The sequence below is a fragment of the Chrysemys picta genome, chromosome 1, assembly GCF_011386835.1.
Source record: "Chrysemys picta bellii isolate R12L10 chromosome 1, ASM1138683v2, whole genome shotgun sequence".
Taxonomy (NCBI): Eukaryota; Metazoa; Chordata; order Testudines; family Emydidae; genus Chrysemys; species Chrysemys picta.
The window spans coordinates 150,414,667-150,425,527 of NC_088791.1; positions in this window are offsets into that span (position 1 = coordinate 150,414,667).

Genomic DNA, 10,861 nt, shown 5'->3' on the forward strand with positions numbered 1-10,861 from the left:
GCATCCTCCTCCTGATATGGTGTACAGCCATCTTGGCCAGCGCTAGATGGATGTTAATAAGGAGGTCTCACCTGCGGCCACGGATGGGGTGTGCGGAAATTAGGAGGTGTGGGGAAAAATGCAGCCAGAACGTAAGGAGACAATTCTGGAGGAACCGGAAAAGGGGCTGCAACCTGCCACTCTCGATGGAAATGTACACCCGAGTCTCCCTCACGCCACAGAAGGGGCAGGTGTCAGGGAGGGGAATGAACTGCACCAGGTACATGCCCGTGCTCATGGCTCCATGAAGGAGCCACCAACTAATATCACCGGCAGGCCAGGGAACCAGGGAGTAATGCAGACGGGCCCACCGGGGTCTGCTTGCAGTTGAGCAAACTCCTCTGCTGAGTTGTCAGAGTGCCCTCTGGGCATAAATTGGAGCAGCACAATAACATAAGTGGTAATGTGGTTTAATGGCCTAGGCAGGCAACTAAGAGGAAGGGAGTCTGGAGTGCTAATCCCAGCTCTGGCACTGAGAGTACATCTATATAAGAAATGCTACAGCTGCACTACTTTAGTCCCTCCCCTGCCTTCCCCCACACTAGGGGGACCTGAAAAGCTACAGCAGGAGCTCAGCTGTCACTTGGGAAGAGGCAGTTTCCCAGCCCTCCTCCTTGTGAAGAGCCTCCCAAAGGCACCTCCTCCATCGGCACTTCGATGTATGTGTACCGGCTACTGCTCCTAAAGTTATTGACTGGGTACATGTCACCTCAGGACGAAATGCAGAGACAAAATTTCTCGCTACATTAAACGACTGCTTCTTGGAGCAGCAGGTGCAGGAACCCACAAGGGAGAGGCAATTCTCAATTTAGTCTTGAGTGGAGCGCAGGAGCTGCTCTAAGAGGTAACTATAACAGGACTGCTTGGAAATAGTGACTATAATATAGTAACATTTAATATTTCTGTGATGGAAGAACACCTCAGCAGCCCCAAACTGTGGCATTTAATTACAGAAAGGGGAACTATGCAAAAATGAGGAGGTTAGTTAGACAGAAATTAAAAGATACAGTGACTAGAGTGAAATCCCTGCAAGCTGCATGGACACTTTTCAAAGACACCATAATAAAGGCCCAATTTATACCCCAAATTAAAAAACACAGTAAAAGAACTAAAAAAGAGCCACCGTGGCTTAACAACCATGTAAAAGAAGCAGTGAGAGATAAAAAGCATCTTTTAAAAAGTGGAAGTCAAATCCCAGTGAGGTAAATAGAAAGGAGCATAAACAATGCCAAATTAAGTGTAAAAATGTAATGAGAAAAGCCAAAAAGGAGTTTGAAGAACAGCTAGCCAAAAACTCAGAAGGTAATAACAAAATGTTTTTTAAGTACATCAGAAGCAGGAAGCCTGTTAAACAACCAGTGGGGCCCCTGGACAATCAAGATGAAAAAGGAGCACTTAAAGATGATAAAGTCATTGCAGAGAAACTAAATGAATTATTTGCTTCAGTCTTCACGGCTGAGGATGTTAGGGAGATTCCCAAACCTGAGCCGTCCTTTGTAGGGCACAAATCTGAGGAATTGTCACAGAGTGAAGTGTCATTAGAGGAGATTTTGGAATTAATTGATAAACTTAACAGTAACAAGTCACCGGGACCAGATGGCATACACCCAAGAGTTCTGAAAGAACTCAAATGTGAAATTGTGGAACTATTAACTATGGTTTATAACCTGTCCTTTAAATCAGCTTCTGAACCCAATGACTGGAAGATAGCTAATGTAACATCAATATTTAAAAAGGGCTCTAGAGGTGATCCCGGCAATTACAGACCGGTAAGTCTAACATCAGTACCAGGCAAATTAGTTGAAACAATAGTAAAGAATAAAATTGTCAGACACATCAAAGAACATCTATTGTTGGGCAAAAGTCAACATGGTTTCTGTAAAGGGAAATCATGTCTTACTAATCTATTAGAGTTCCTTGAAGGGGTCAACAAACATGTGGACAAGGGGGATCCAGTGGACATAATGTACTTAGATTTCCAGAAAGTCTTTGACAAGGTCCCTCACCAAAGACTCTTACATAAATTAAGTTGTCATGGGATAAGAGGGAAGATCCTTTCATGGATTGAGAACTGGTTAAAAGACAGGGAACAAAGGGTAGGAATAAATGGTAAATTTTCAGAATGGAGAGGGGTAACTAGTGGTGTTCCCCAAGGGTCAGTCCTAGGACCAATCCTATTCAACTTATTCATAAATGATCTGGAGAAAGGGGTAAACAGTGAGGTGGCAAAGTTTGCAGACGATAATAAACTGCTCAAGATAGTTAAGACCAAAGCAGACTGTGACAAACTTCAAAAAGATCTCACAAAACTAAGTGATTGGGCAACAAAATAGCAACTGAAATTTAATGTGGATAAATTTAAAGTAATGCACATTGGAAAAAATAACCCCAACTATACATACAATATGATGGGGGCTAATTTAGCTACAAATCAGGAAAGAGATCTTGGAGTCATCGTGGATAGTTCTCTGAAGATGTCCAGGCAGTGTGCAGCGGCAGTCAAAAAAGCAAACAGGATGTTAGGAATCATTAAAAAAGGGAAAGAGAATAAGACGGAGAATATCTTATTGCCCTTATACAAATCCATGGTACACCCACATCTTGAATATGGCGTAGAGATGTGGTCTCCTCATCTCAAAAAAAATATACTGGCATTAGAAAAGGTTCAGAGAAGGGCAACTAAAATTATTAGGGGTTTGGAACAGGTCCCATATAAGGAGAGATTAAAGAGGCTAGGACTTTTCAGCTTGGAAAAGAGGAGACATGATAAAGGGGATATGATAGAGGTATAGTGGTGTGGAGAAAGTGAATAAGGAAAAGTTATTTACTTGTTCCCATAATATAAAAACAAGGGGCCACCAAATGAAATTAATGGGCAGCAGGTTTAAAACAAATAAAAGGAAGTTCTTCACACAGCACACAGTCAACCTGTGGAACTTCTTGCCTGAGAAGGTTGTGAAGGCTAGGACTATAACAGAGTTTAAAAGAGAACCAGATAAATTCATGGAGGTTAAGTCCATTAATGGCTATTAGCCAGGATGGGTAAGGAATGGTGTCCCTAGCCTCTGTTTGTCAGAGGGTGGAGATGGATGGCAGGAGAGAGATCACTTGATCATTACCTGTTAGGTTCACGCCCTCTGGGGCACCTGGCATTGGCCACTGTCGGCAGACAGGATACTGGGCTGGATGGACCTTTGGTCTGACCCAGTACGGCCGTTCTTATGTTTTTATGTAGTACAGCGTAGATATTCACTACAGCAATGAAGGGGTTCTTCCATCATTGTAGTAAATCCACCTCTCTGAGAGAGGAGTCAAAGAAAGAATGCTTCCATCAACCTAGCAGTATCTATACCAGGGCCTAGGTCATCTTAATTACATCGCACAGGGTGTGAAATTTTTCACAGCCCTGAGCGATATAATTAAACCAACCTAGCTTTGTAGTGCAGACTAGCCCTGAATCCCTCTGTGCATTTTGGCCCTGGCAGGTTTGCACATGCTGGACAGAGAATGGGAAGGACAGAGGGTTATGTACATGCTTGCTGGGAGAGTTATCACCTTCTGAGGCATGAATGGCAAAAGAGGAAGCGGGATCAGGCTTGTGCTTGCCTCACAACCGTTACAAATAGATCACAAAATTTTTCACTGAGAGTCAATTTCAGCTCTCATGTGAATGGAAGCAACTCCAGTGGTGCCACTCCCACCAACCTTTCTGCTGTCTACACATTTAACTCCCTCCTTTCCTCCTTTGCTTCAGCCAAACTGCATGGCTTACCACCTCCTCCCCCTCCCCACATGTCCTTTTCCCACTCTCTTTCCCATTCCCTTGCCCATACCTTAAATCCCTTCTTCGGTTATGCCCTCTAGGCTTTTCTCCTTTTCATTCCTGAATACACCCTTCTTTCAAGAGGCTTTTCTGTCCGGGTCCTCCTCTCTTGCACCTAGGAAGTACTAACACAAATAATAAAATAAAATGTAAAATGAAAGAAACCATGGAACTCTCAAGACGTGTTGAATGTGGCTGCTCATTTATTAGCCTTTTGACTTAATCCCATTCATCTCCTCCACACTGACTTGATTGTGGGGTCTTCAAGGCAGATATCTCTACGTATTCTTTAAAGCACCTAGCACACTTTTGCTGCTGTAAAATAATGTATAATAAAACTTGGAACCAAGTTGTTTTGCATTATGAGATGCCAAAAAAATAGGGAGTTGCTTATTTAAAAAGTAAAAAAAAAAAGTTTGCTCTATAACTCAAAAATGACAACAGAAAATTCAGCTGCAATCTGTCTGCTCTCTGCAGGAGGCAATGAAGATCCCACTGATGGAGAAGAAGTGGCAAATTATGATAGGGAAGCAATTTACACCCACTTTGCCCAGGCGTAAATGACAGCACCATGGGCAAAACAATGGAGAATCATGCTCTTTCAAGGTATGTCTACACTGCAATAAAATACTCACAGCAGGCTCATGTCAGCTGACTCAGGCTCCTGTGGGTCAGGCTGTGGGACTGTAAAATTGTAGTGTAGATGATCAGGCTCAGGCTGGTGCCTGGGTTCTGGGACCCCTAAATGGGAGGGTCAGCTGTGGGTGTTTTGCTGCAGTGTAGCCATACGCTGAGAAACTTCGCAACGAAGAGGTAATAACCAGTTTAGCCACAGGGTGGCAGCAAATAATTAACTGTTGACTATCATAATCTATTGAATTAATAAAATGCCTTGGGAAGCATAGGTGGACTTTGTGGGCCAGTTAGTACACGTTGTCCCAAATCAGAGAGATGCCACTGCAAAAAAGAATCCCTCTGGGTGATCAGCTCTCATAGCAAAATAAAGGAGCAAGCATCTTTGCCATATCAAAAGGTTTTGTCATAAGACATATGAATGAGATAGAGGGAACTAAACTGATGTAATCTAGAAAAGAGAAGACTTAGGAACATAATCACAGGCTATAACTACCTTCATGGTAACATAAAGGTGTGTGGTTCCAGATGAAGCAGGACAGGAGCAATACCCTGACACTGAGGGTATGTCTACACTGAGAGTAGTTCGATTGTACTTAAATCGAATATGTGGAATCGATATTACAAAGTCTAATGTGTGTATCCACACTAAGAACAGTAATTCGACGTTGTGAGTCCACACTAACGGGGCAAGCGTCGACATTGGAAGCGGTGCACTGTGGGCAGCTATCCCACAGTTCCTGCAGTCCCCGCTGCCCATTGGAATTCTGGGTCGAGCCCCCAATGCCTTCTGGGGAAAAAAATGTGTCAAGGGTGGTTTTGGGTAACTGTCGTCATCCAACCGTCACTCCCGCCCTGAAAGTGCTGGCGGGCAATCAGTTTGCGCACTTTTCTGGTGAGTAACAGCGCGGACGCCACAGCACTGCGAGCATGGAGCCCGCTGCGACCATCGCTGCAGTTATGGCCGTTGTCAACACCTCGCACCTTATCATCCACCTTTTCCCGAGGCAGATGCTGAGAAATTGGGCGAGGAGGCTACGGCAGTGCGGTGAGGACATGAAGTCTGAGAGTGGCACAGACCTCTCACAAAGCACGGGACCCCGCGCCGTGAACATCATGGTGGCAATGGGTCATATTGATGCTGTGGAACGGCGATTCTGGGCCCTTGGGATGAATCACAGTGGCTGCGAAACTTTCGGATGCAGAAGGGAACTTTCCTGGAACTTTGTGAGTTGCTGTCCCCTGCCCTGAAGCGCAAGGACACCTGGATGCGAGCAGCCCTGACTGTCCAGAAGTGAGTGGCCATAGCCCTCTGGAAGCTTGCAACGCCAGACAGCTACCGGTCAGTCACAAATCACTTTGGCATCGGCAAATCTACTGTGGGGGTTGCTGTGATGCAAGTAGCCAACGCAATCGTTGAGCTACTGCTGTCAAAGGTAGTGACCCTTGGAAACGTCCAGGTCATCATAGATGGCTTCGCCGCGATGGGATTCCCAAACTGCGGTGGGGCTATAGATAGTTTGCCCTAGGCGCTCTACTTTTTAGTCCTTGCCAGTGCAGCTACTGGAAAATAAGGTCTATATGTCCGGGGATAGAGCGGAAATCCTCATGGGACAAACTAATCATGATAAACCGGACATTGTTAGATTCTTTTGCAGTAGTTGCACTGACAAGGACTAAAACGTTAAGCACCTAGGCCAAACAAATCATGAAAAACCCATTGTTAATATTCCTGTTCTGTTCAAAATAAATGTTTACATGTTTAAAACACTTACCGACTGATCCTTCCCCTGATCCAGGGTCCGGGTTAACGCCTGGGGACAGTTGGTAGGGGATCTCTGTGAGGGTGATGAAGAGATCCTGGCTGTCTGGGAAATCAGCGTTGTAAGCGCTGTCGACTGCCTCGTCCTCCTCATCACCTTCCTCATCTTCCCCATCTGCTAACATCTCCGAGGAAGCGGCCGTCGACAATATCCCATCCTCAGAGTCCACGGTCAGTGGTGGGGTAGTGGTGGCGGCCACACCTAGAATGGAATGCAGTACCTCGTAGAAACGGCATGTCTGGGGCTGGGATCCGGAGCGTCCGTTTGACTCTTTGGTCTTCTGGTACGCTTGTCTCAGCTCCTTGATTTTCACACGGCACTGCGTTGCATCCTGGCTGTATCCTCTCTTTGTCATGGCTTTTGAGATCTTCTTGTAGATCTTTGCATTCCGTCTTTTCTATCGCAGCTCCGAAAGCACGGACTCATCGCCCCACACAGCGCTCAGATCCAAGACTTCCGATCAGTCCATGCTGGGGCCATCTTTCTATTCTGAGATTGCATGGTCACCTCTGCTGGAGAACTCTGCATCGTTGCCAGTGCTGCTGAGCTCGCCACGATGTCCAAACAGGAAATGAGATTCAAACTGCCCAGACAGGAAAAGGGATTCAGATTTTCCCGGGACTTTTCCTATGTGGCTGGTCAGAGCATCCAAGCTCGGACTGCTGTCCAGAGCGTCAACAGAGTGGTGCACTGTGGGATAGCTCCCGGAGCTATTAGCGTCGATTTCCATCCACACCTACCCTAATTCGACATGGACATGGTCGAATTTAGCGCTACTCCCCTCATTGGGGAGGAGTACAGAAATCTAATTTAAGAGACCTCTATGTCGAACTAAATAGCTTCGTTGTGTGGACGGGTGCAGGGTTAATTCGATTTAACGCTGCTAAATTCGACATAACCTCCTAGTGTAGACCAGGCCTAAGAAAGAAACGTTGAGGTTAACTATCCTATAGTTTGCATTCTAACCCCTGGTTTTCACATGCACCAAAACCTTTCACTCTTTGGGCTGACATTTAGCTGGCCTAGTGTCTGCTTGCTGGTGATTTTTTTTTTTCATTAAGTTTGCATACAACCTCTCACTTGTTATTTTTTAATTTGACCCTCCCACCCAACTTGTCCCACTGAAACATAATTCAAACCACACCTTTTAAAGACAGGGTTACCTTACAGTAGAATTCATCCCTTCTCCCCCGTTCTCTTCTTCTTGCTGTGTCCCAGCACCATTAGATGAAACAAGGCAGCATCACCACATAGCATCCTATGTCCTGATTATACATCCATTGTCACAACACCTATCACCATCAAATAAGCCACCTAATGTTCCTCCTCCATCCTTAGCACCACTGGCTCAGCAGAAATCGGACTCATTGCTGGACTGGCTGGTAGTCAATAATTAATAAAGAAGCTGGCAGAGTTTAAGGATTAGCACATTTGACAATGATATTTCTTCCATGCTTAGGAGCTGTTCTTTTGTCTGTGGTATAAGACTCCCCATAGCCAACCACTCTCACCTGCTAAGTGACATGGGGCTCACACTGTTTCTAGTTCCTGATGAGCATGGTGCCCTGAACTTTTTTAGGGAACTTTATTCTTGTCACCCTGCGAGGGGTGAGGATCCTAGAGCCCAGGCTCCAGCCTGAGACTGAACGTCTACACTTCAGTTAAACAGCCCTGGAGTCCAAGCCCCCCCAAACCCGAATCAGCTGGAACAGGCCAGTCACAGGTGTTTAATTGCAATGTAGACATACCCTAATACTTGAATTCAGGGAGCCTGTCCTTGCAGGATCCATAAATTTCCACAGTGGAGGGGCAGCATTTATTCCAGCTGGATGGATCCAATTTGCATAGTCCATGGATCTCCCAACAACCATGTCCCAGAGTCCTGGCACCAGATTCCCTTTCATTTGCATCAGTTGGAAATAGTTCTGTTTGGCAGATGGGTTTGTTAAGGGCTTTACTTTATGAATTTGCCACAGTGGCCCCTGTCATAACCTGGACAGTTCCTGGTGAGTGACCCATGCCTGACCCACTCTGCACCTCTCCCCCTCTATCCTTGCTTTACCCTTATAGACCTGGCCTGGAGCTGAGCTGGACTGTGGTCTCACTGGCCCCCACTTTGCCCAGGTCTGTCCCTGTGCCCTGTCCCTGTGGTCTCCTTCCTCCTTCTTTGCCAGCACCTCAAGGTCTTGTGGACTGGTTCTTCTCTGCCAGTTTGGCAGCCTCTTGGAGGGATTCACACCAAACCCTTCATTACACCTCTCAGGAGAGCTCAAAAGGTTGTGTGTCCCTCATTTCCCCATGGTGTCGGCCTCTATCATGCTCAAATCATGGGGAAAAATAGGGGGATCCAGGGTTGCCAGACATCTGGTTTTTTATTGAAATGCCTGGTCGAAAAGGGACCCTGGCAGCCCAGATCAGCACTGTTGACTGGGCCATTAAAAGTCCGGTTGGTGGCGCAGTGGGGCTAAGGCAGGCTCCATACCTGCCCTGGCTCTGCACAGCTCTCTAGAAGCTACTGGCATGTCCCTGCGGCCCCTAGGTGCAGGTGCAATCAGGGAAGCTTCATATGCTGCCCCCAGCGCCAGCTCCACAGCTCCCATTGGCTGGGAACTGTGGCCAATGGGAGCTGCGGGGGCGGACCCTGCAGGTACAGGCAGTGTGCACTGTGCAGAGCCGCCTGGCTGTGCCTCTGCCTAGGGGCCAGACAGGCCGGCCACTTCCAGCAGCAGCACAGAGCCAGGGCAGGCAGGGAGCCTGCTTTAGCCCCCTGCACCGCCAACCGGGAGCCACCTGAGGTAAGCACCGCCTGGCTGGAACTGCACCCCAAACCCCCTGCCACAGATTGGAACCCCCTCCCGTACCCTAGCTCCTTCCCAGACCCTGCACCCCGAACCCCCGCCCCAGGTCGGAACCCTCTCCCGCACCCAAACTCCCTCCCAGAGCCAACATCCGACACTCCCTCCCACACCCCAACCCCCATCCCAGCCCTGAGCCCCCGCCCACACTCCAAATCCCTCATCTCCTGCCCCATCCCAGAGCCTGCACCCCCAGCCAGAGCCCTCATCCCCTCCTGCACCCGGAACCCCTGCCCAAGACCAGAGCCCCCTCCCGCACCCTGAGCCCCTCATTTCTGGACCCACCCCAGAGACCACACCCCCAGCTGGAGCCCTCACCCCCTCCTGTACCCCTACCCCAGCCCAGTGAAAGTGAGTGAGGATCAGGGAGAGTGAGCGACGGAGGGAGGGGGGCTGGAATGAGTGGGTGCGGGGTCTCAGAGAGGGGGCATGGCAGGGGGTTGGGCAAGGGTGTTTGGTTTTATACTATTAGAAAGTTGGCATCCCTAGGGGGACCATGAATATCAGGTGACTTGCTTTGATTTGAAATGGTAGTGAGAAGGCAGGGGTCATAAGACAAAAGTGAGGTAGCCCCTAAAAGTAGTAAGGGGGCCCAGCCACCAGTATTCAAGCACTAGGCCTGCCTCAGCTCCACCCATTTATTAAAACATTTCCCCCTTTGTGCCCTGAGTTTCACCAGCCTCTTCTGGGAGCAGCCATTGACTGGTGAATACCATCTCATCTCTGGCTGCAGACTCTGTGGCTTTAGTCTCTGAAGCAGTGACTCTGTGTTGCCCAGTAATGATGACTATATATAAAAACACCTCACACTAGAATCTTTCCCAACAAATTTTATTGCACCAAATCCTCAGTATAAAATCCCAAATGGGGCCAATTATTCTGCAAAATTTGGAGTCTTCAGGCGACTAAACTGTTCTTAGCCACAGCCAGAACGCAAGCAGGGCTGAGGTGCTGCCAATGCTCAAGGCCTCTGCAATGAGAGGAAGTTGTTGTGTGATCCTAGAAGATGAACCTGCTCAATGCTGCAGATGAAGGCAAAATCCCTCCAAAGTCTGCACCAACCTGACTTGGAGAAAAATTCCTCCCTGACCCCAAATTTGGTGGTCAGTTTAACTCTGAGCATGCAGCTAAGCATCTAAGCTCATAGGATTTACTCTTCCTTCCTCAGACCATTGCTGTACCTAGGCTGATGTCCTGCCTTCAGCTCTGGCCAAGATTTGATGCTCTGAAGGGTGTACAAACCACCTCCCTGATTTCATTTGGTCAATTCTAGCCAATTGTGAATTAGTGGGATTCCTTCCTGATCTCTGCTAGAGAACAGCTGAAGCCTGACACTTGATTAACATAAGAACATAAGAACGGCCATACTGGGTCAGATCAAAGGTCCATCTAGCCCAGTATCCTGTCTTCCGATGGCCAATGCCAGGTTCCCCAGGGGGAATGAACAGAACAGGTAATCATCAAGTGATCCTTTCCCTGTCGCTCATTCTCAGCTTCTGGCAAACAGAGGCTAGGGACACCATCCCTGCCTATCCTGGCTAATAGTCATTGATGGACCTATCCTCCATTAATTTATCTAGTTCTTTTTTGAACCCTGTTATAATCTTGGCCTTCACAATATCCTCTGGCAAAGAGTTCCACAGGATGACTGTGTGTTGTGTGAAGAATTACTTCCTTTTGTTTGTTTT